The sequence below is a fragment of the Erpetoichthys calabaricus genome, chromosome 3 (genome assembly GCF_900747795.2).
Source record: "Erpetoichthys calabaricus chromosome 3, fErpCal1.3, whole genome shotgun sequence".
NCBI lineage: Eukaryota > Metazoa > Chordata > Cladistia > Polypteriformes > Polypteridae > Erpetoichthys > Erpetoichthys calabaricus.
Window position 1 is genome coordinate 56,746,068 of NC_041396.2, and position 27,679 is coordinate 56,773,746.

Below are 27,679 nucleotides of genomic sequence, written 5' to 3' on the forward strand. Positions count from 1 at the left end.
ACATATGTATATGGATCCTTATTGCCCCTGTTATGTCACCTAGAAAAGTATTCAAAGTTAGGAAATCTTTATGTGAATGTACGAACGAACGAATGAATGAATTTGATAAAGAAAATAAGACACTGAACTTAGTTTAGCATCTAAATATCTTAGACCAATTCACTATTATTATTTACTTCTGTATTCAATTATTTGCACACGTCACTTTCAACAGAAAATTCCTCTTGAAAGAGTTAATCAAAGGAGAAGCCAGACTATTAGAAATTTGTAGGTGGAAGGAAGCAGTTGGCTGGCGACTGTCATCAATCCTGACTTGCTGAAACTTGCTGTCTTTTGCAATAGCTGCTTAAGATAAATTGTTTTGTTTAAAAAATGATCTGTCGACCTTCCCCACATTTGCAATGATGAAACACTACTTTAATCCCACGACTCTCGTGAATCCCTTGTGCAAGAGTAATTCATTAAGAATATTTGTCTCTTTTACTTTTCAAGGCATGGATGGACCACTTACTCTGTAAGTATTTTACAAATGAGGATCTAAAGTCATATTAGTTGGGTTTTGGGTTCTAATCTGTAAAATTACCACACAGCAGCAATGCTGTTTAATTTTAAAGTATATTTTTGTTCCAGTAATAACTGTAAGAAAGAAGCAAGTGTTAAAGATTCCAGACTGCACCTTTATGAATAAAGTGTTAAATTAGTTCTTCCTCCTTGGTGATTGCCTCACAATTTTATAGACGTAACATGTGTGCAGTCCTGTTTCAGTAATGTCTGGTGTTTAGGGAATGGCAAATGACACTTAAGTTGTACAGTTCATCAGACAAAACACAATTTGTGTTCTAGTCATATCTGTCTAAGGTGTTTTTCTTTTTTAATTAAAGGGTGTGGGTGCAAATTCATTAAACAACAAAGTGTGCGGTACATTGGCTTCCATTTCCATGCAGTCAATTAAATAATATAAGAATTTTGCATAAGTATGCAAAATGTTACCTGTCTCTAAAAAACTTGTCCAACAACTTACCGCTTTTGCAGAAAACAGCTTGAAAGATACATAAAACTTGGAAGAGTTATGTGACCCATTTGCTTTTGTAGTCACAACTTAAAAAACTCAATAATAAAACATTTTCAAAATGTTGAAGACGCAAGGTCAGTTTGAGGCATGTTTTGTCTGTAGTTTATTTCATTTCTTCACAAACGTCAGCATAATACATTTCTCTCACTTTCACACCTCTGTGCAGACACTGCAGGACTGTAATAGAAAAACACAGAGGTGCCCGGGGCTGAGCTGAAAAATAAAACATGTGTGCATCAAAAGTCAAACACAGTGTGTGCGTAACTACTGGATAACACAATAAAAGCAGAAAGTGACGCTCTTTTATTATTTTGAAGTACATGCCAGTACGAGGCATTACATTTCATAAAAATTTTTTTTTTTTCATAATGTTACATTTTTATTGTTTAAGCCTTTTTTAATAGCAGGTTTAGTAAAAATTCATGTAATGTTTATTACATATTGTGAATTGTTGATAAATGCAATGTGGTTTTTAGAGGTTATGTCCAGTTTTAACCTTATCTAAGACATAAAAAAGCACAGCTTTGTTAAGTCTGTGATGATTTCAATTTAAAATATAAAACTATGTAGTGTTGACCTCAGTGAAAAAAACAGAACAATTGCTATTTCCCTTTACTAACGACTAGCTGGCTCAGTATCTGTTGCATCCTTTTCCATCAGAAAGTGTGAACCATTTATTTCCCATATCAATCATGAGAGCAAGCAGAATTACACATAATGACCACTAAGTTTCTTCTAATTGTTGGTGGGTTCAGCTGGGGTGATTGCATTACAGAGCTGGGTCTTTAGGGGACTCAGCAGGGGTTGGTGGCCCTACTCGGACCAACAACAAACCCATGTTCATGCGTCGATTCATATCCATCACCCTGAGCTAAACTCTGAATATTGCCCTTTGTCCCAAGCTGCATTCTTCTCTGTATTGTGCAGTGACTATTTAGGGATTTAAAGGCTCATTTGCACAATTCTTTTGTCAGCAGCCTTGGACCTGAATTGAGAAGTGATGGCTTCTAAGTCAGAATAATGCCCCTGTAGGCCAAAAAAAAAAAAAAAGAAAAAAAAAGAAAGAAAGAAAAGAAAAAGAGACAAATAAATACATACACTTTCTTTACTTGTATTTAGCAACAGCAAACAGAAGCTACTATAAAGATGCTCGGCCAAATGTTAATTATTTACAGGTTTGTATTCTTCCGTGCTCAGTGTGTCTGCTAAATTCTTATTGACAAGGAGTGATTTAATTTAGCCATTTATGATTTATTGGGCAAATATATGTTCAATATTAAAATATATATTGAAATGATTATTGATATACAGTATTCATACATTCTTGGAATACACATTTATATTCCTTTCATAATTATTTCCTTTTTTCAAAAGATGTCAATAAGCCCCTTAACTTTAGTTTTTTATCTTACCTTCACAATCCACTTACTGAAGTCACTTTTTACAATCAGGATTATGTAAAGCAATACAACTGGGCGGGATGCCAGCTATCACAACACACAGTTTATAATATTATATCTGTATTTCATTAAAGAATGAAATATTTACATATGTTTTAGTTCACTTTTTTCATCCATTCATCTATTTTAAAGCTAAATTCACTCACAGCCATTAGCAGTACTGAGTACAAGTCAGTCAATGCATAATATCTGTTTATCATATCCATTATTTAAAGAGATAAATATTTCTGCATATGACCCTGTGTATTACTAAGCAGGCTTACAAAATGGTATGGTATGTTATAAGTTACCCAGTTAGTTCAATACAAGGTTATTTAAAGTAGCAGTCCATACAAGTAATACTAGATACCATATTTATATATATACAATATATGTATGTATGTATATTTGTCCTTAAAAGAAATAATGAAACGTGTTTTGGAAGTTGGTAGCTAAATAAATGTATTTACCTGGATACGTGACTTGTAGAAAAGCCTCTTGCTTTTATGGCTGTTCTCATGCATGTTTATAACTGTTTTTTCTTATTTACCATGAAAATCAAGGTTTTAGGGTCCTGCAAAAGCTTTAGGTGATAAGAGCAACTTAAGTGAAGCCAAATAGTGAATACATTGCAATAATCAATATATGGAGACAACTTTAGAATTTCTCCTAATTTCCAAAAGAGGGAAAACGAGTGTTAAGCATGCTGTAGTCAGTTATTTAATGATCAATAATCAAAAGTGATCCTCTAGTTACCAGTTACAGTCATGTAGGACAGACTCACTCATCAGCAGAGTAACTATGTAATCTCAGCCTAATTGCTTTCTAATGATCTCCCCTAGGATCCCAACATAAAGATTGAAAAGCACGGGGGCTAATGTTGACCTTGGCAGGGCTCCAAAGCAGAGATTCCCATGGAGATGATGTCAAGCACTTATCACCACTCATTGAGTTATCCTCCTTGAAGACTGATTGGAACCACTGACCAGTGTAGCCACTCACCCAGGCGAAAGACTTGAGGCAGCACTGTATGATCTCTTTCCTTCCATTCATCCATGCATGCAATTTCTCGGCTGCCTAATTCAGTTTACAATTACAGGAAGCCACTGTCTTTTCCTGTAGCAAAAGGAGTTACAAACCTTGGACAGGTCACCAGATCATCACAGGTGCATAGAGATGCATGCAGCCTTACTAGTTTAGTGCTGACAGATGACTTAATGTAATATATTGGGACTTCGCAAGAAAAACTGTGTTCTGTAGGGAAAAAAAATGTAACCGCACAGGAACAGCTTAACTCCATGGGCTGGCCACCTCACATTAGATAAACACTGTGAAGGTGTTAGTTCTACATCAACTGTACAGTACTTTCGTGAACAGCAAAAAGAAAACACTACCTTCAACTTAGTGGCCTTCAAAATGCATGATTGACAAAAAGTAATGGTCAGTTTCTTTGTTATCAGATGAAATTGTATAAAGTCAGTAGTAATGGAAACACTGCCATAGATCCACACAAAAAGACTAAAGATTTGATTTGTTTATGTAAGTCAGTATGTTATACTATGTTAACCATGTAGACATTTGTTGTCATCCCCATCACTGGATATGAAAGAAATGCCTTTGGTTGAAACTTGGCTGTGAGAGACAGGCTGGTCAAACTTTAAGGCTTAAAGACCCCTTTAACCAAGATGCTGCTGCCGAGGAGGTGATGATGAGGGCAGAGGAGGAAATACAAGGAGTTCAAATGGAAGTTAGAGCTTTCTGCAGTCATTCACAAAATGCTACTACCCTCACAGGTCCAAATACAAATCCTGGCCCTGTTAACTACTTTGGCTATAAACAAGTCAAAATCATCCGCAATATATTTCTAAAAATGCACTCAGTAAGAATACAAGGTTTACTTGTGAAACATATTTTTGGTATAGTGTTCTAGATTATTAGAAGTCACATGACTGTTTGTCAGAACCATTTCACAAGCTCATTCAATATTTCCAAAAGTAACAGATATAGATAGGCAACCTGATCATCCACCTGATCACCTGCCCTACAGCCAAGTTGTTTTGCCTGCCTAAGGTAAAGTCATCTCTGATGGAGGATTGCAGGAATCGTTAGGTAGAGGGGTTCTTTCATCGGATTGGCTGGCCCAGCACTGACTCAGTGGTGGAATGGCCAATAGGGGGAGGCAGCTTGATAGCCTTGAAGGTCTCCAGGACTCTGAACAAATCCAAATCGTATTATGTGATATCATCTACTGTTGAATTCTGTTCTGTACTTGTAGTATTTCTATTGCACTATTATATTCTATTAAGGATTACTTGTGTTCTGTTCTGTGTATTATACTGTGTTTACCCCCTTATTTTGACACCCACTGTTTATTTCTGCCGTTATTCTCTTCTAAGATGCCTTAAGAAAGACAACAAATACCCAATTCAAACAGAGCTCTGACACATTTGCACTGCTCCTCAGTGTCTTTTTCTGTGTTGCTGGCTAATGCTAGTATTGCTACTCTATGAGCTGGCGGTTCACTGCCGAAATTCTTATCAGATAAAGGGGATTGTCAGAGAAGGACTGGAACAGAAAATTTCTCTATATGCAGATGATATGGTCATATATATCGGACCCAGAAAACACTGTCCCTGCTGTTTTAACAGCACTAACAGAATTTCAAAAGATATCTGGTCTTAGAATTAATCTGAATAAAAGTATACTCTTTCCAGTGAATTCACAAGCATATAATATTAGATTAGACACCCTACCTTTTACCATAGCAGATCAGTTTAAATACCTAGGGGTAAATATCACAAGTAAACATAAAGCTCTTTATCAACAAAATTTTGGCGTCTGTATGGAAAAAATTAAGCAAGACTTGCATAGATGGTCAACCCTTCATCTCACTCTAGCCGGAAGAATTAACATTGTTAAGATGAATATCCTTCCTAAACTTCTCTTTTTATTTCAAAACATTTCAATATATATCAATAAATCATTTTTTAAACAGTTAGATTCAATAATAACCTCATTCATTTGGAACTCAAAACACCCACGTATCCGAAGAGCGACCCTACAAAGACCTCAGGCAGAAGGTGGCATGGCTTTACCTAATTTTCAGTTTTATTACTGGGCAGCAAACATACAAGCCATAAAAACCTGGACACAAATAAATGAACATACACAGGCTTGGTCCGCAATAGAAGTAAAATCCTGTAGTACTTCTTTATATTCCCTGCTCTGCTCTCCAATAAATGAAAGTTATCGCAAATATACTAATAACCCAATTGTGCTTTACTCACTCAGAATATGGAACCAAATTAGGAAGCATTTTAAGATGGAAAATCTTTTATCAGTGGCACCTCTGCAAGAGAACCACCTCTTTCAACCTTCGCAAGTATATCCAGTTTTTAATACCTGGAAAAGTTTTGGGATTAAAATGCTCAGAGATCTTTATATAGACAACATATTTACATCTTTTAAACAATTACGTTCAAAATTTAACCTCCCAGCTACACATTTCTTTTACTATCTTCAAATTAGAAATTTTGTTAAACAGAAATTGCCCGATTTCCCCCACCTTGCACCCTCCACAATGCTGGAAAAAATACTGCTCAATTTCGAGGAAGCAAACACTATTTCCGCAATATATAAAATCTTATTAGAGTCCCTACCTTTCAAAGATCCAAGAGGACATTGGGAAGAAGATCTCTTAATCAATATATCAGAAAAGGAGTGGAAGGTAGCAAAGCAGAGAATTCACTCGAGTTCTATATGCGCAAAGCATAGAATTATTCAACTAAAAATTATATATCGAGCTCATCTGTCTCGCTTAAAACTGTCCAAAATGTTTCCAGGCCAGGATCCAACCTGCGAGCGCTGCAACCAAGCTCCTGCCTCACTGGGTCACATGTTCTGGGCCTGCACCAAACTAACATCATTTTGGACAAAAATTTTTAAGTGCCTCTCAGACAGCCTTAGTATCACAATCCCTCCTAACCCACTAACAGCTGTGTTTGGTGTCCTTCCAGATGGACTGGAATTGGAGAAGGACAAGCAAACGGTGATTGCATTCACTACACTTTTGGCACGCAGACTTATTTTGTTAAATTGGAAGAATCCTAATTCTCCTCTTATAAGTCAGTGGGAAACCGATGTTTTATATTATTTGAAATTGGAAAAAATCAAATTTTCAGTTAGAGGATCTGTACAAAATTTTTTCAAAACATGGCAGGATTTAATCAATATTATTTTAGAATAAGAGAATGAACTATTATTGCATTTAACTCCCTTCTCCATCTCATATTTATATAGATATTTACTTCTCCCCTTCGTTTGTCTAATGTTGCCTTATTAAAAAGCTTAAAGCAATTTTCCTTTAGCTAAGCTCTCCTTCTTAGGGGTGGGGTTTGATTTGTCTTCAAATTCGTTGGGTTATAAATTGATCTGTTTGTATGGAATGATTACAATGAAAATTAATAAAATAAAAATAATAATGAATTCTGTTCTGTACTTGTAGTATTTCTATTGCACTATTATATTCTATTAAGGATTACTTGTGTTCTGTTCTGTGTATTGTACTGTGTTTACCCCCTTATTTTGACACCCACTGTTATTTCTGCCGTTATTCTCTTCTAAGGTGCCTTAAGAAAGACAACAAATACCCAACCCAAACAGAGCTCTGACACATTTGCACTGCTCCTCAGTGTCTTTTTCTATGTTGCTGGCTAATGCTAGTATTGCTACTCTATGAGCTACCATGCTGGATTGGACTGGGAAGAAGTAGTGCAAAGTAAAAAAAAAAGCCAAAGAGGGTGCTCTGTGATTGGTGTATTAGAACCATTTCATGTGGCCTTATCAAAAAGATGACTATGTCAGCCCACAGACCACAGCCCACCAGGAACATGCTTAATAACTACCAGTGGCCCATTGACCACACTTTCAGAACCACTGACTACAGTGGTGCTCTATGAAAGGCTATTTTAATCCCATATTATGCCATGTGAAATAGTCACCAGAACAGGGGCGGCACGGTGGTGCACTGGGTAGCGCTGCTGCCTTGCAGTTAGGAGGCTTCCCGGATCCTCCCTGCGGAGGAGTTTGCATGTTCTCCCCGTATCTGCATGGGTTTCCTCCCACAGTTCAAAGACATGCAGGTTAGGTGCATTGGTGATTCTAAATTGTCCCTAGTGGGTGTGTGTGCCCTGCGGTGGGCTGGCTCCCTACAAAGACCTCAGGCAGAAGGTGGCAGGGGTTTGTTTCCTGCCTTGCACCCTGGGATTGGCTCCAGCAGACCCCGGTGACCCTGTAGTTAAGATATAGCGGGTTGGATAATGGATGGATGGATGAATACAGACCATAAAAAGTGAGAATGTAAGAACTTAAGAATTTTGACAAACAAGATGAGATCACTTAGTCCATCTGACTTACTTGGTTACATTATAATTAATTTGTTCCAATAACTCATTCAAATACTTTTAAAGGTTGTCAAGGTTTCTGCCTCAACTATGTAACTTGGTAGTCTTCATCTTTGCATGAAGTCCTTCCTGGCTTTAGTCTAAAATACATTTTGCAAAGCATTAGAATGAAATACATTAAAAATTAGTTTATAGATTTCACTGAAAACATTTTGTAATCTGCAGTGGGCGGGCGCCCTGCCCGGGGTTTGTTCCTGCCTTGTGCCCTGTGTTGGCTGGGATTGGCTCCAGCAGACCCCCGTGACCCTGTGTTAGGATATCGCGGGTTGGATAATGACTGACTGACATTTTGTAATAAAATAAAGAAGAATTATGACCTCATGCTTTCTTATCTTCCATGTAGCACAAAAAAGAAGGAGCAGGATACTGGGCTGAAGGAACATTCCCATAGCTAAAACCTCCTGATGCTTTTAATTGCAACTCTTGCTGTGTTACATCTAATATTTAGGTGAACACTAGGAGAATTGGCTTAGATACACTGAAAACTATGCAAGGTTGCAGCCTTCCAGATTGGCAGATTAAGAGATTGTTTATACAAATTGTTCATTAAAATAATAATGAAACTCCTGCATCTCTTTTTAATTACAGGTAATATTAAGTACAACTTTCCATGTTAAGATGGTAACACTCTAAAATGTTCATTCTGCCGTTTTATTCTTCCGTCTTCGGCTCAGCTGCTAGCAGATCTCCTAAGAGCTCATGTTAATTTCTGAATAATAAGATTCTGTGAAATCAATCTTAGGATCATTAATGGATGTACTGAGAGACCATATCTATTACAACATTTTGAACACAAGGGGGATGAGGTGATAAAAATAGTCAGAATAACATCATTATATACTGGATGGCCTATTTTTTCAGCTGATTATTGAATATTTAGTGAATTTCTTAATTGGTCTTGTAGCAAAACATAAGCATCTTCTTAACTTCAGACACATGCAGGAGGTAAATGGACTTTATCTTACATATCATAACATTCTTAAACCAGCTTTATCCAATTCAGCATCACAGAAGGCCGAAATCCATCCCAGTCGCATAGCACTGATTCACCAGTCCATCACAAACCCATGCTCACACTCAACCGCAAATTTGGATTTGCCATTTAGTCTAACATAGACGCCTTTGGAGATGTGAAAGCAAAACACTTATGCCTAGGCATTGGATTAGATCCCAGGATGCTGGCGTTTACTTTAAGAAAGTTTAAATGAGTTTACAAAATTCATTAAATAAATACACTTGAGTGACTTCACTATGCTACTTGAAAAGAAAGGAGATTTGCAATGATTTACAAAGGATCTTGTGGTCAATAAAGCTACTTCCAGTTGTTACAGAAATCTTTGTATTACTACTGTGTGGTGACTTTTAAAAGCATTAATAAATCTCATAACAGAATCACTGTGGTGGGCTGGCGCCCTCCCCGGGGTTTGTTTCCTGCCTTGCGCTCAGTGTTGGCTGGGATTGGCTCTAGCAGACCCCCGTGACCCTGTAGTTAGGATATAGCGGGTTGGATAATGGATGGATGGATGGATAACAGAATCAACACTGGCACTAGAGCGTTACTCCCCTACTTTATGTCGCAGTGCTCTCAGCATTATCAAGAGGACCTAAATGGCTTCTAAAGTCACTGACAGGAACACAGAAGTAGTGAACAGTTTCATATTCAGTGAACAGTGATGTTTACTTTAATGTAAGATTTTTTTACTGTCAGAAATACCCAACAAAAATGTTTTGTGAGCTACTAATACTCTAACAGCAATTTGCAATGCTTTACTTTTACTGTAGCTCACTGACAAGTGGACGTCAAGTGGGTAAACATGCTCCATGCCTTTTAATGTGATGAGACGCAGAAGTAAGCGAATGTACATTCACAGTTTAAAAGCCTTATCGAGCTCATTGTTTACAGTGCATGTGTATTCAATGGAATGGCGCGATCCTCTCTGTATACATGACAGTGATGTTGTTTACATTTGTATTATAAAGTTTAGTCAGCAGAGAGACAGAGTTGGGAAATGCTGTTATATTTCTTCAAGTGGACAGATAAGAACCTTCTAGTGTTTTGAAATTTAAATTTCTTTTTCACATCCCATCCAAAGGAAATCGCTTTGCGATGCTTTCAATGAGACATGGTGTTAGTTTGATCACTTGCCTGCTGGCAGTTCTTTGAATGGATTGTTTATGTAATATATCATTTGGCAATGTAGACACGTCTTCACAGTTATCCATTTGTAGACCCCTAGGATATTTAAAGCACAGAATATTTCCTTCCCCAAATATAGTATCACTTGTTCTAGCAAAAAAATAAATAAAAGCACTTGATGCTATAATCGAGAGTACAAATACAAGTGATTCATCTCCAAAAGATTTATAATTATATCTGAAGCTTATGTTCCTTGACATAAGAATTTTCATCCATCTAGTGTACTATTTATTAAATTCAGGGTCACAGGGAACAGTCAATCAAGACACACTTGTGCATGCATACACTGGTAATAATCTACTGTTACCAATTAAACTAATATGCATCTTTTAAATGTGGAAAAGAGAAATACTCAAAGGAAAACACAAGGAGAACATGCAGGCAGCCATGATCTGAAACCAGAACTCTGGAGCTTTGAGAGAGTGCTGCCAGTCATATACTGTAAGAATGTACACTGTAACTGTTATAAAGGATATTAGTAAGGATGATGTTCACTTTTCTTCAGACATAATGTGGGGATTCAAACCAAGTAAATTGTACTACAAATTTGTTCATACTGAGAACTATAAAAGCATTAATTGAAAGAAGCACCTTAAGGGTCTTGAATACTTAAATCAGTAGAATTTTGAGTACATTGTGTGTGGGCAAATGATGAGAGCTTTGTTATTCTGAATGGTTTTTTCCACTCACTTGGTGAACATTGATAAGCCTCTTTGGTCACAATTATTAATGTTAGAAAATGCAAACAAAAAATATTGGAAATCCAATTACTTACAGAATAAAATGAAGAAACACCTACTGGTAACTCTATTCCAACTTGGAATAGTCAGGTTTGTTTTACAAATGATAACCACCAATACCAACGACAAATAGAAGGCGCGGCTATTAATAAACAAGAAAAATATCTTGAACCACAGGGCAGGGTTGCCATTCAGCATTTTAAGGCCAAAATAAGTTTGGTGTTCATGATCACATATGATAAGGATCAGAATCACTCGGATTTTTTTTTTTTTTTTATACCTACATTTTTTAGCAAATTAGCTACAAGCCAAAGTTTTCCCCATTTAGTTTCTATCCAGTCTTTTCAAATTGTGTTTTTCCATGACTTAGTTACAGGCAGTACATTCAAACCTGCACCTTCTTCTGTACATTATTATTTAGAAATATAGCTTCTTAGAACTCATTCACTTCCTAAACCAGTGCCCTCTGTTATGCTGGTATTGGTAGCATATTCATGCTTACTTAATTCAGTTTCAGCAGCGCTAGAGACAAGGACGTTACCAGCTCTGGAATGGCAGACTAACTTAGGACCCACTCACACACATGGGACCAGTTAACGTGAACAACTTGGGGTTAAAACTAAAGAGCTCAGGGAAGATCCCACACAGACAGGGGAGAAGTGCAAACAGACAGTAACTGGGGGTGGATTTCAAACTCAGAATGCTGAATCTGTGGGGCAGCACTCTTTAACCATTTGTTCACGATGCCATCATATATGATCACATAAGATGTTAATTTTAAAAGAGTAGTTTATCAAGATTGTTCCATTAATTTTACATTTCAATTTATTTTTATTGAGCAACCTTTCACTTTGGAGCATAACATGCTATTCGGTAATTAAAAGTATAGTATGAGTAAATGATATGCAATATAAACACAAACATAATGTTGAAATGTAAACCAAGAAGCATCATAGATAGATAGATAGATAGATAGATAGATAGATAGATAGATAGATAGATAGATAGATAGATAGATAGATAGATAGATAGATAGATAGATAGATAGATAGATAGATAGATAGAAAGGTTTGAGATAGGTTGCCAAAATGGAAGTTTGTGGTTCATAATGGTACAGGTCTTAACAGACTTCAGTCCAACACAGAACAGTACAGACAGGCAAACATGATGGTTTTAGAGCCGGGCAGGGAAAGTGATGTCATCAGGGCAGGAACTGGACATGACAACATCAGGGTCGGTACTGGAAGTGACATCATCAAGTCCAGGCGAAATTTCCTATGGTTGGTCTACTGATGAAAATGAGGAAAGTTTAGTGCAATCTGTCACCCCCTGGTCTGGCATGGAATTATCCCTTTGTGAGCCCTTCAGCTGCCTCCCAAGCACACATGTGTGTGTGACAATAGATAGATAGATAGATAGATAGATAGATAGATAGATAGATAGATAGATAGATAGATAGATAGATAGATAGATAGATAGATAGATAGATAGATAGATAGATAGATAGATAGATAGATAGATAGATAGATAAATTGATGGCAAGAGGATGTCAAGGAGTCAAAGATGAGTTAACCTTGAGACTGTTGAAAACTTTTAAGTTGTGACACAGCCCCAAATCTTGCTCCATTGTCTTCTTCAAATTGATATTTGTAAAGCTTTTGAAACAAACTGTTTTATTTATTTTTTTAAGGTCCCAGCAGCCGCTCCACCTCATCTAGCAGTTACAGTAGATAAGGCTCGCTCTGAGGTGAGTGGAGGTGGAAAAGAAAAGAAAAGGAAAGGCATGAAACATAATGGAATTGTGACTGACTTATGAGGTGGTAAAAACCTAGAGAATGTATTTTGTTTGAATAAAAACTTAATTCATTGAACCCGTGATTGTGTGGTTTGGTTGCAGCTCTGTGTTTGGGGTGAGGGTACACCCTCTACAGGTCACAACAGGCAAAAGACAGCAAGTTCAGCTGAATGCACTTCAAAATAGATTCATAATTTGTTATCACTTGTTCATTCAAAATAAATAAGACCAAATTCTACCACACACACCAGTGGTTTTCAACCTTTTCGCTGGAGTGGAACCCTGCACGCGAATGGTTACCTTGCTCATGGAACCCTGAGCAATTATCCACCAGTATGTTCCAGCATTTGGTACGTGGGTTCCCAACGCTAAATGAATCCTACTTACGTACATATATACGTCCATAGCCTGCAGCTCGGTCGCTGTGTGAGGCGGCATTGGGTCCCCCATCCCCACGCCTCCCATGTAGTTGGCTGCCTGCCTATATAAGGCCGTCCGTCGCTCCAGTCTCTTCATTCCCTTCCTTGCTTCGCCACGGTATTCACGTCTCCCTGCTGATAACTGCAGCCTTTTTATTTAATCCACAGCTTCTCCGCTATTTTATTGTTCGTTTATTATAATTATAGTTATTGTGTAGGTATTTTAGACTTAGTTTACATTGTTCAGGTACCCATTTCCTTTATCATTCCAACCGTACCCCCATTAACAAGTCTATCGAGGTGATCACCATCGATCAAAGAACTGTCACTTACCGAGTGGTTTCCATGCCCGGAGATGACGACTGCCTTTTCCATTCTCTGTGTTACATATTGCACGGCCATATCAGGCTCACTCTTGATATCCGGAGGAACATTGTGTCTTATGTATTGAATGACTTGGACAGGTTCAAGGTGTTGTCTGATGACGGTACAAGAGATAATTAAACTACACAGGAGCACTATAAGAGTGAAATGCTTAAGCCCTTCACCTATATTTCTGCATGTGAGTTGATGGCTGCCGCTGAATTGTTCAGTTGTTGCTTTCAAGTGTACCAAAATGGCCAAATATTTTACACCTTTGGACAACCGCCAATGCCTCTTAAACATCTTAGATTCACAGGTGACGATTTGAGTAGTGGACACCTTGATGTTTATGAATGTTTAAACTCTCAAAAGCAGGATGCGAAGTTATCGATGAAACCCATGTCAATTCAAATGCCTCCAATTTCCAGTAAGGCTCTGCTTCGCAATGACAATTAAAAAGTCTCAGGGACAGACCCTACAAAAGGTTGGCATTGACTTGAGGCAAAATTGCTTTTCACATGGCCAACTATACGTTCCATGCTCAAGAGTAAGCTCAGCGCACAGCTTGGTCATATTACAACCGGAGGGCCGAACTGACAACGTGGTATACAAAGAGATCCTTAACAAATAATTATTGGTATATTTTCCCTCAGTTTAAAAAGGTTTACTTTTCTTCTTAATAAAAATTTTAAAGCAGTACTTCGCCGCTGTGAAGCACGGGTATTTCGCTAGTATAGGATAAAATTATAAGTTTTCAGTCTTGATGTAAATGCTGCAGTTAATCGTGCTTTGTTTAAAACTCATAGGTTGATCATTTAGCAGTCTGGATATCCTATCACTAAAGTTTCTGACCTTTTACATATCTATTGAATTTTGAGCAACCTGGCATCTTGAGGTTGCAGTGTATGGTAAGAATCAGATTAAATCATGTAAAACTTTATTTGTGAGACGGATGTCCAAAACACTGGCTCTAAACTTAATTGGAAGCTGATGTAAGTTTATCCTTTTGAATTCTAGTTAAGCATTTTGCTGTCATGTTTTGAATTATTGTAGAATAGTGAACAGCAAGATTACAAAGGAATGCAATAGTTACTTTTGCTTGAGTTGAATTAATGGACTAGCTTTTAAGATACTGAAAATTAAGGATATTTTAAAGCAGGAGAAAGTGCAGATATGTGACAGCAAAAATTTATATTTTCAGAGGGATTCAGCCAAACTAAAATTCAAGTTTTCTTAGTTATGGTGAGTATTACTTTACTATGCAGAGTTACCACACAGTAAATTCTTATTTTTTCTGAATTTAAAGCCATATGATATCATTCATCCTTTGTTACATCAAGCTATGTTTTTAAAGACATCTTACTCTGTTAGTCATAGTAAATAAATTGAAATGCAAAGCTTTTTTAAAATCCTCATTAAATAAGAAAAGCAATTCCTGAATAGTTGACTGCAGTCATTTGCTTTTTTAGGAGGTATCTAGGAAGGCTAATTTTATTTTGATCATTATCCAGATGAGTTCCACTTAATTACAAAGGTCACACATTGCAATAATGCATGTGCGACAGGCAGTACCTAAAATAAGATGCAAATTGGGTTCCAAGGACTTATGCTAACCACCCACAGCCATCGTTTAGTGCACCCTGCTGTTTATTAATGACGTTGACACCGCTTATGAATAGTTGGAGAAAACCCTCTTTGTCATATTTCACTAGCGTCCATTTGCATTCCAAAGTGTTTCAGTGGATGTTAAGAGTTGCAGTCTGTCTATCAGCCACAATCATCACAAAGTGCAAAAGCAAATTTTGAGGTTTTAAGCTCGTAACGGCCCCTTTTCACAGATTTACAAATGTGCAACAAGTAGACCTAGAAACACAAACAGTTAATGGCAGCACTTAAACTGATGAACATCTGTAACACAAGAGAATTAAGTGAGACTGAATTAAATAAATGAAAAGCTAAACTGAAAGAAATACTTGTCAATAAATTATTTATTAACTTATTATTATCTTTTGCAAACATTTTAGATTATTGGTTACCCAAAATAAAAACTCCAACTGGAAGTATTCATTGCAGTTCATTTGCTATGTAAATTTGAAAGCTTGTACAATTCCTAATATATGTTTTTGTAACATAATATGTGATCATTTAAATAATATACATTTGTATTTTATTCTTTTACTTTATATTGTACATCTTCATTCGGATTACAAATGTGGTGCTTCCTCTCCTTGTCGCAATGGATAGAAAAGATAACATTCATCCATCCATTTTCTAAACCCACTTTATCCTGAGCAGGATCTCGGGGAAGCTGGAGCCTATCCCAGCAAGCAAAGGGCACAAGGCAGGAACAGGGCACCAGTCCATTACAGGGTAAACACACTCACACACACACATACAACACACACACACTCGAAGGCCAGTTTAACCTTGCTGATCCACCTAACTTGTATGTCTATGAACTGGGGAAGGAAACTGCAGCAGATGCAGTGAGAACATTCAGACTTCACACAGGGAGGACCTGGGAGCAAATCCTGGTCTCCTTACTGCGACACAGCAGTGCTAGCACTGCACCACTGCTCTGCCAATAAAAGTTAATATAACGGAACCATTTATATGTAGATTTATTGAGCTGTTTTCTACACCATTTACTCTGGTTCATGGAGAGTTGGGAGTTCTGGTAAATGGAGAGTTGGGAAGAGGCCTGAGTTGCCTCGAAAACTTGCATATTGTAATCTTTTTAGTTAGCCAATAAAAGGTGTCATTTTGCTTGACTTCTCACTAAATTCATGACGGCTAACATGGTGCAACACTGAAAAAAAGCAAGAACCAACCTCAATCGGGGCAGCACTCCATCACACTCACCACAAGGCCAGTTTAGAGCTACCAAGTAACCTAATGCACAACTCTTTGGGATTGGTGGGAAACACCAGTGTAAAGTACATGCAGACTTAAGAATAACATACAGTGTACACTCCATAGAGACGGCAACCAGGCCCAGGACTCATATCCATGTTTTTGGATGTTGTGAGTCAGCAGAACAAACCACTACACTGGCACTCCAACTTTAAAAACTATTAGCCATTCTAAACTTACAACTGAACTGAATAATACATATATACTAGCTAAAATACCCAGTTGTTTGAGAAAAATACAATAAAAAAACCCCAAAAATTTAAAAATAAAAATAAATGAACAAACAATGAAGACTCACTAATGTGCTGTGACTTGTGGTCTTGTATGTATGCTAACATCCAGTTGATGCTTGGAACCGGCCAGCTCTATTTAATTTCAATGTGGTGCTCAAACATAAAGAATGCTGGCAGTCACCTCCAGTTCACCCTCTGGTGGTCATTCCGAATGTCAACTGGATGATAACATGCATACAAGACTGCAAGATCACCCCCCACCCTACCCAGAAAGGGGTGGGTTAGGGTTGGTTTGACCCTACAGTATTTTTAGTTGACCAATGAGAAACATGTGTACCAAGTTTCATGAAAATCGCTCCAGTCGTTCGGAAGTGATGCTGGAACATACAGTACATACACACACACACACATACATTGTCTTATATATATACTGTATATATATATATATATATATACTGTATATATATATATATATATATATATATATATATATACATTAAGCACCAACAACACATAATTCTTGGGGTAGGTTTCTATTACATAACTAATTTAAATTGAATTTACTCAGAATTTGCATGTCTTTAGGCCTTGCATATTCTTTTCTGATTGGGTTTCTGAATGTCTGGGTTTGCAAGTGTTCTGGATAAAAACCAAGATTCATGTCTTTAATGAATTCTTGGGCACAGCCATCAGCAGTTTGTCTGTCTGCACAGAGAGTGTTAACCTAGTTGAGAAGTTTACTTACCTCGGCACTTACATTCATGTCACTGGTGACTCTTCCAATGAAGTCAGTAGACGGATTGGGAGAGAATGGAGGGTCACGAGGTCACTGGTAAGGGGTGTGTGGTGCTCCTGATATCTATGCAAAAGGGCGAAGGTCCAAGTCTTTAGAGTCCTGGAGATTCCTGTCTTGCTATATAGTTGCGAGACATGGACACTATCCAGTGACCTGAGACGAAGACTGGACTCCTTTGGTACTGTGTTTCTTCAGAGTCCCGAATGTGGCACATTACCTGCATTGTGAGGGAGCATCAGTTACGGCTCTACGGCCATATTGTGTGATTCCCTGAGGGTGATCCTCATTGTTGAGGACCCAAGTGGCTGGACCAGGCCAAGGGGATGTCCATATAACATCTGGCTGCGGCAGAGAGAGGGTCATTTCTGGAGGGTGGGACTGGACCGCTTGTCTGCCTGGGGGGTTGCCAACCAGGATCCCGAGCTGTTTCATCGTGTGATGGGTGTGGCAACACGCTGAACCAGTGCATGCTCTCCAACCTGACCTGTCCTGATATTCTTTTCAAGTACAACGGAATTAAATTCCTTGGAATCACACTTAGGCATATAATTTATGAGGAAACAACGCAAATAAATTTTATTCCTGCAGAACAGAACTAATCATAGAAATAAAAAAAAACTGAATTAGCATAATCTTCCCTAATTTGGAGTATTCGTAAGAAATGTAATAATTTACTTCATGTGGTAGAAGTACATAATAAACAAGAATATTTGTGTCACGTGTTTGAAATATTTAAAAGCGAAATATTCTCAACTAGCCGACGCCCGCCGTTAGGAATGGAAAACGGTGAGAAAGAAATTCAGAAATCAAGCAGAAATAAATACTTCTTGAAAGATGCAGTTGTGAATAGGTGTTTTGCTTTGAAAGGTTTACTAGAAATGTCGCAGAGGAAGGTTGTAGCAGTAGACGAAACTGTAGTGTTTTGTGGAAGAGAAGAATGACTGAGGACTGATGTGTTGGTTTTATCAGATATTACATGCTGCTGTGGAGACATGATCGGAATCGGTAGGAGGGCTTCATAGTGGCCATTGTCCAGTTGTCCTGAGTACAGAAGGTAAATGAAGAGAATATTTCCAGAATTGTAAATGTAAGGCGGGATGTTGGGATCGTGTTTGAAGTAAATGACAATGGTAGCATGGAGAATCTTGGAAAGAGCTTGAATTTCAGCTTCACCACCATAAACTCCAAATGTTACCATGTATTGATAGTACTCCTGACTTGTTGTGATAACTCAACTTGCGTTGGAAAGAACAACAGAAAGAATGTCTCCAAATCTGTCCCAATGTGATGCAACGAAATCTACTGCCCTATGTCGTAGTGAGAGTGCATTGCCTTCGTCAACCATTTGTGTCAAGAAATAACCCACTGATAGGAACAGGCAGTTGCCGGATCCCGGAATAGAGATGACGTTGTACAAAAACCCGTCAACAGAGAAGAAACTGTTGTTGATTTTATAACAAAGGCTTAGGAAACAACCGTCGCAGTATAACGAAAATATGAAACTGCGAAACCAATAGCAAGGAGCCAAACCAATGCCAATGGTCGACAGAGTACCTTTCTGTAGCAGGCTATGGAAAAGACTCACAGGCGCACACATGGCTGACGTGAATGGTCAGACGGTCAGGCTAGATATAGGGCGGTGACGTGACACCAATGGGGTCATGAGAGAGGAGCGGGGAACGCGGTAGTCCGAAGGAGGAATAGGAATCGAGAAAAGCGGCGTGGGGGTGTATGGGAGGCCTCAGACAGCATGGAGAAGGGTTTGGAAGAGCAGGAATAGGAATCGAGAAATGCTGTGTCGACTGCGTGTGGGCGGGACCGCTTTTGAACAGGAAGCAGAACGAACCAGAAGAAAAATATATATAAGAGATTGTAATAGAAACAAATAAAAAATAATATCATATCCCAATTTTAAGAAGATTCCACAGTTTATTATATTTAATAAACTTGTAATAACAAGAGATGGCGATGGTAGGTCTATACATATATTAGAACTACTTAATTCAATTACATGGAAACGAGTGACATAATTTTATTAAGTTGATCCAACACGTATTTTTTGAGTGTAATAATTAAAGTCATGGATATGCTACAGCATGGCTCAGGGCTCATTTCCGTATGCAATATGTAGTGCCAAAATAAAGGTATTAAAGTACAAAAAGTTTGCTTTTCTTTTTACTGTTATTTTTAATGAAAGGACAACCAGTTTTCGGGAGTGCACTAAACAAGTGTTGCTGGCACACAGATCCAGGCATCCTGGGTTTGAATCCTATGCTCAGTTATTGCCTGTGCTTGCTTAGCTGTGCATTGAAACTTGTAAATGTATTGTTTTTTTTGTAAATCATTAAAATAGATGGAAAGTTGTGCCATCATCCTTAAATATGGAGTATAGCACTTAATATAATACTTAAAAAGTGCACTGTTTTTAAACAATAGGAAAAAATTAATATTGATTATAATGTCTAGAAAATAAATGTCATCATCACAGTTTGACTCAATAAATCATTTTTGATATACAATAGATTCAAAAACTGCAAATTACAAATGAAAAGTATTTAAGAAATACACCTGAAGGCATAACGATATTGGCCCCACAGGTCTTTTCAAAGAGAAACCATATAGGAGATGATGACAAATTGCTGTAAAAAAAAGTACAGTATTTTAACCTATATAAATGTGAAACAAGAATATGAACAGCAGCTTGCAGTAAAGATCGACAGCTGCATATCTCCAGTAACTGGCTAGTAGTAAAAAGATGGAGGGGTTAACCGCCTCCTTCGTACGAATGATTGACAGCTGCAGCACTCTCTTCTGATGCTTTCAGTTTTTGTGTTTTATGTCGAAGATAGTAGGAAGAAGGATGGAGTTTTGCCAAAGTGCAGCAGGTGGGTGGTATTTTGTCAGAAGTAGGAGGGAGGATGATGTTATGCTGGGGCAAGAAGGATATCCTAAAATGTATTTCTATAATAACACCTCTCTTGATAATGTGAGATAGCTCTAGGATAACAACCTTAACAATTAAATTTTCAGATAATGAAAGTCAGCCCTAACCAATATATATTCTTTCTCTATGTGTGTGAGCCCCAGAATAATTTAACTCTAAACTATATCTTTCATGTATTCCTTTATTAGGCCCGATTTGCAAGCAGTACTTTGAAGCAGCCCTCCATAGGTTTGTGAAAGTCACATGCTTAGACCCTAATGGCATACAGTTTTCATCTACTTATCCAACAGAACGGGGTCAACATAAACTCTATTTAGAATGGAACACCAATATATAAACACTCTGTCATGAGAACTTACTGTTGCAACTTCACATTTTGCATCCTAATCTATCTACTTTGGTAAAATGGTAAAATGATGCCCTATATACCTTAAAATAAGAGAAGAAAATTTATGCCACAAGGAATAAATGTACCATACATACTCACATATAAGTCGAGTCTTGGAATGCGAAAAATCGATCATAAAATCAGACCCCGACTTATACGCCCGTTCAAAAATGCAACACTTACATTTTTTTTTTATATCTTCTTGCTTCCTCCAATTTCACACCAGTTTCTCAGACACATTGAATTTTGTTGCAGCAGCGCAGTTACCAATTTCATTTGCTACTTCAAAGATGTGTAATTTAAAACCAGCTTCATATTTTCTTCTGGTCGAACGCTCCATCATAGTTAAGGGATGCTCTTACAATAAAGGTGTATGAGGGTGTGAGATACAAAAAACACAAATCAGTGCAAACGTTGCTTCGGAATAGTTCGTGTATTACCGTGTGGTCACGTGGGCATAATATATAGAGAGAGAGAGAGGTTAGGAGCACTCGCTGATACAGCGCATTGCCGCACCCACATAGAAAAAAAAGCCAATGTGCTCCGTGGTTACTCTCTCAGGTGGGCGTTAGCATATCATAATTTCTTGGACCAACATTATAAAATACCAGAAATTATACGATGAAATTAAGTCCCGACTTATCCACGAGTATATACTGTAATTTTTTTAAGCATATGGTAACTCTTCATTAACATAAGAAACATGAAATTTGACATATGAGAAGTAACCATTCAGTTTAGCAAGCTCATTTGTTTGACTAATATCTAAGCTATCTCAGTATCTCATCCAGATACTTCTTAAATGTTTGTAAAGTTTCTGCTTCAACTACAGGTCTCAGTAGTTTCCTGTAGATTCCTGCGACTCTTTGCGTAAAGAACTGCTTTCTGTTTTCTGTCCTAAGTGTTCTTCCCATATTTTCCACTAGTATACCTGAGTATGTGATTCACACATAAGATGAAAGAATTTGTCTCTATCTACTTTATCAATGTCTTTTACAATTTTTAACTCCGGGATTTTGTTCCCATGCAGCCGTCTCTGCTCGAGACTAAAAAGCTTTAATAAGACTGTCAGAGTATGACTTGTCCTTAAATCCTGGGATGTACCTGGTTGTTTCAAGTGCTGCTATGTCTTTTTTGAAGTGTCGTGACCATTGTTGCACACAAAACTCCAGATGCAGTCTCACTAGTGTATTATATAGTCTGAGAATAACAACCCTTGATTTATGTCTTTACAATATAACCTAATATTTCATTTGCCTTTTTAACAGCTTGTGTATATTGCTTAGATGACATTAACGGCATCCTCAAAAGGCACTGTTAAAAATTGTTCTTGAACCTGCCTGATCGTCCCAAGCTTTCTAGTATCTGTTACTGGCTGCCTCTTGCAATTGACTTTCTCATTCCATTTGTCTTCCCCTTTTGGTGAGGAAAGGGGGATTTCAATATGATTAATGGGTGTAGCACCCAATGTATAACTGCATCTACCTATTTCACTTTTAGTGTACAGTAATCCCTCGCTATATCGCGCTTTGCCTTTCGCGACTTCACTCCATCGCAGATTTTATATGTAAGCATATTTAAATATATATCGCGGATTTTTTGCTGGTTCGCGGATTTCTGTGGACAATGGGTCTTTTAATTTCTGGTACATGCTTCCTCAGTTGGTTTGCCCAGTTGATTTCATACAAGGGACGCTATTGGCAGATGGCTGAGAAGCTACCCAACTCACTTTTCTCTCTCTCTCTCTTGCGCTGACTTTCTCTGATCCTGACGTAGGGGGATTGAGCAGGGGGGCTGTTCGCACACCTAGACGATATGGATGCTCGTCTAAAAATGCTGAAAGATTATCTTCACGTTGCTACCTTCTGTGCAGCTGCTTCCTGAAGCGACATGCTGCACGGTGCTTCGCATACTTAAAAGCTCGAAGAGCACGTATTGATTTTTGATTGTTTGTTTTTCTCTGTCTCTCTCTCTATCTCTCTCTCTGCTCCTGACGGAGGGGGTGTGAGCTGCTGCCTTCAACAGCTTTGTGCCGCGGTGCTTCGCATACTTAAAAGTCAAACAGCCCTATTGATTTGTTTGCTTTTCTCTATCTCTCTGACATTCTGTGCTCCTGACGCGCACTCCTTTGAAGAGGAAGATATGTTTGCATTCTATTAATTGTGAGACGGAACTGTCATCTCTGTCTTGTCATGGAGCACAGTTTAAACTTTTGAAAAAGAGACAAATGTTTGTTTGCAGTGTTTAAATAACGTTCCTGTCTCTCTACAACCTCCTGTGTTTCTGCCCAAATCTGTGACCCAAGCATGACAATATAAAAATAACCATATAAACATATGGTTTCTACTTCGCGGATTTTCTTATTTCGCGGGTGGCTCTGGAACGCAACCCCCGCGATGGAGGAGGGAGTACTGTATTGATACTTTACTTATCATAACATTGTCCAACTCGCCTAACCCACTTCAGAATCATGCAAGGCCTTAGTTGATTCTGTCTGCATCAGGCACAAGACAGGAAACATGAGATGAAGTACAAGTCCTACACAGAACCCAATAATTCAACACATCCATTGCATCGACACTTTAAAACCAGTAAAATCTTAAACATAAAAAACAGGGCTGCAGGGCTGCAAAGAAAATCATCATTGCAGCCTGACAAAGACTGAACAGAATAAGTCTGGTCTAAAGTAAGTTCTTGAAAAATTGTGCATTTAAAACTTTGCAACAATGAAGCTGGTAACAGATGAGTCAGCAGTAACTTCACAAATATTACTGTCTCTCCAAAATTACTGAAAAAGTAAAATCTCCTGAATTAAAAGTGGATTGTGTGACTTTTTGACATTAACAAAATAATACTTTGATCTATTGACTGTGCACAGTCATTGACTGGTTATCTGCCAGCCATAGAAGCCAAGCAGCGTTCACAAAAATAAGGAGGCCTGTGGAATCAATTTTGAAACTTTGGTTTTAGCAGGAAGATAGAGATATCATAAGCAAAATGTTATCCTAAGGGTGTTTATTTTAAAGATACTGACTTAAAAGAGAGAATGAGTCAAGTTGTATTTTTGTGCTTTGAAAGCCAGTTCACATAGCAGTATAGCTTGATTTGATGTGGTTTGTTCATCTACTGCCGCAGTTAACTGTTCTCAGGCATTATTGACCGGGATTAGCCGTCTTTTAAGTGGTAATTTACATGCCAATTGTATAAAAAGTATGCAACTGTTTTCTATCTAGCCACTACCTATCAGCTGGTTGTCGTTTTACCACACAGCCACTACTTTCATTTGAAAGTCACCAATCCACGGCCACAGGAAGTCATTCACTTCCTAATTATCCCAGCATCAAACAAGCCATGAAACACAGTAGACAATAAAGCCAATCTATTCCATTATAGGAGATACACCAGCAACAGCTGCCTCTAATTGGTGTTATGCATTCAAAGTGCTAACATACGACCGAGCGAGTTCTGCACTGACGCCAGTCAGCCCCTGTCAACAATTGACTCGGCTGTAATCACATTCTTGGTTTAATGCAGATCTTAAAAAGGGCTATTTTATGGTTAAACCATGAAGAATTCTACAAAAAAAAATAAATAACATCAAAGATTCTGACCCTTATATAAAGTATAGAAAGCACTTTTAAAGCATAAAGGACAATGAAAACGCTTTAGTACTGTTTAGCAGGTTTTATTATTGACTGGACCATTTCCAGCTTTAAGATTTTAAAATGTTCTGCTGCATTTGGAAAAACTGAACTTGGTTTTTAGGTTTATGTGAATAAAGACTGAAACTCTTTGCCTTTTGATTTACATATTTTGTTTCAGGCTGACTTGCTAATGCATTTTTTATTCTGTTTAGCAATTATTTTAATAAAATAACTAATCTCATACATTTTGCTTTCTGCCATTCATAAAGATGCATTGTTTGAAAAAGCAATATAATAAGATAATAATGTGGAAAAAAAGACAAACATGAGCTGATTTACCCATTTTTCAGTTCGGTTTATTGTTAAAAATATTTTCTTTTAGACAGGCTGGAAGGGCTGTATGTGTTAAATGCCTTAGAAGCAAAATACCAAGAAATATGAAATACAATGCATTAATTGAAACACAGTATATATATATTTATATATGTATATATTACATTTTCTTATTCTTTCAAGTTCAAAGTGATCATCATGTAAAAATTATAATGATGTATTTAATACATACAAGTCATGTTTAAAATCATGTGCGATGTATTTATGATATTAGATATTTCATCTATCCATAACTAAGTGGGCATTTTGTTTCCCCTCCAACATCTCACAGATGTGCTATTAACAATGGTTGGTCTTGTATGAGTGAATAAAGGCATGTGTGCGAGTGTGCCCACGAAGGACTGGCATCCCGTCTAGGGTTGTTTACTGTTTGGTATTCAATGCAATCAGCAACACTAAATGCTGAAGAAAGTGGGTTCCGTAAAATTAATAGAAGGATTTCCATTAGATATATTATTTATGTTACTCACTACACTAATATTCCACCCAACAATGATATTTTTTTTAAATGTTACTTTTCCTATGTAGTATGTAGTGGTGCCGAAAAAGGTTTATGAATTATATGTGAATTATGCAACATAATAAGATGAGATTTTTTTCATGTTCATTTTTGACAACGTTTGTGATTGTCCAGCGTTGGTCACCAATGGGTCCTACTCATTAAGAAACTTGAAAACTGAAAATATGATATTAATTTTTTTTGCTTGGCCACCACTACAAACATAGGGTAAGTCACATACACAAAATGTCATTTGTGGATGGAGGATTCCTTTAAAACCTACTTAATTCAGTTCTGGGATGAATGAAGTCTGCACACACAAGAATGGGTGCAGAGCAAGAACTGCAGCTATACAGGACCGCAGTTCACCACATAGAACTGTCACGCACACATACACACACACTCACTCACATTTCATTAACACGGGGATACGATAGCGTTGACAATGAACAAAACAGCATGTGTTTGATATACAGGAGAAAAATGTGAATACCAAAAGGAAAGACTCATATAGATTGATTATGGGTAATAGATTTGAGTTTTTGTACAACATGATAGAGTGATGCTCCGTGTAAAGTTAGTTCTTGCCTGTTGTCCACTGCATTTATCTGAGCCTCGATGTTGCGCCACGGCGGCTGGTTCACTTAACCACAAGCGTTACTTGGTAAGTAACTACCTAAATAATCAGATTGCAATTCAGAAATAAGAATGTAATCCTGTACTCCAATCTTCATCCTATCAATGGTGATGAACAGAAGCTTTAGGTGCTGACGTCCGAGGTTCGATTCCCATAAGGGGATGCAAAAGTGTGTACACCTGACGTGCCGCAGTATAGGCGAAACATGTGCTGTGTACTCTTCGTATTATTTGGCAGATCACATCTATATACAGTATATATATTGTCATGCATTTACTTCAGTGGTGGATCATCCCCAGGTCAAGAGAAGGTGCTGGTGCTAACCTTATCCTCTTCTGTTACCTCCACAGTGCTGAGAAGACACCCAGAGATGGCAATTGATAATGCCCATTTCGGTCCCCCAGCTATATACGTCACGGCTCCCAGAAAGAGGTATCATTTGTTATGAGAGCACACTGCTGGATGGAGCACCTTCCCACAGTGAATTAAATGGGCTTTGTCAGTTGAGAAAGATTCCTGAAGCAAAGGCAACCCTGATTTTCATTCAGTTAGGTGACATCAAGTGCACCTTTCATTTAATGACCAGGTTTTTGCCTCAACATTTCAACTTGTGGACCTGCAATCCTTCCATCAACCATATCTATCTATCTATCTATCTATCTATCTATCTATCTATCTATCTATCTAATCTATCTATCTATCTATCTATCTATCTATCTATCTATCTATCTATCTATCTATCTATCTATCTATCTATCTATCTATCTATCTATCTATCTATCTATCTATCTATTTGTAGTAGCTACCCAACTTACTGGGCTTGGAAGGAAGGCACAGCAAGACAAATAAATGGTTCCAAGAAACAGTTTATACTTAAACAATTCATAATTAGTGAATACAAAGCAACTATGAAGGAAATTAAACAGGAACTATTTACAACTACAAGTAATTATAAACCCCTCATTGTTATGGCTAAGAGAGATGCCCTAAGTACTCTATTTCCCTTTTCAGAACGTTGTCTCTCACGCCACTCCACTGCAATCCCCCTCACCTTCCACCTCCTCATACTGTTGTTGAACCTTCCTGAAGCTCCCCCCCCCACATCCTTCATTTTATCTCAGCCATCCAAGACACCACCCTTTTCTTCCTAGAGTGTCTGTCCATTCCCCGACAGATAATCCTCCCCGCTGCTCTCAACTGTCAGGCTACATCCTAGCTGGGATGCTACACTATTTCATATTAAAAAATCTAATCAAATCTAATAAATAGTCTACACAACATTTATCATATAGGTAAAATGTGTTATGCTGCATTAAGTTGAGATACAATGCACATTTTGCTAACAATGTGAAGAACTTGTGAAACATTGCACTAGCTTGCCCCTAGTAAACACTGGCCACCCTTCTTATGTTTCATGTTCTTTTTCAGTGGCTAACAAGTAATTGTTTCTGGTTAGAACCTTTTGGAGAATACTGGCTATACATTTTATTGCAATGAGGTGGAAATACAATTAGGTAGGTAAAACAAAATGGGTCATTCCCGGAACTAAAAGGACATTATTGTTTTACTTCTTTTACAGGGAGTCAATATTAGGTGTGAGATTCTTTGATGCTTTGAAGCAAATAGGATGGAAGCCTCATTAAAGAGCTGGTTTGAACAACTTGGGCTTTCACTTTATTGTGTCTGAATTCACTTGACAAAGAACTGTTGTATTTGCACTAAATAAAATCTTTCAAATCATCAAA

The 27,679-nt window shown here is 37.7% G+C and overlaps 1 long non-coding RNA gene across 1 annotated transcript; it reads left to right on the plus strand.

Moving 5' to 3' along the window:
- Positions 1 to 277: 277 nt before the first annotated feature.
- On the plus strand, positions 278 to 27,679 carry LOC114648047 (uncharacterized). The gene is made up of 2 exons (XR_007934310.1): positions 278 to 514; positions 26,285 to 27,679. It is a non-coding gene; the product is annotated as an uncharacterized LOC114648047 (long non-coding RNA).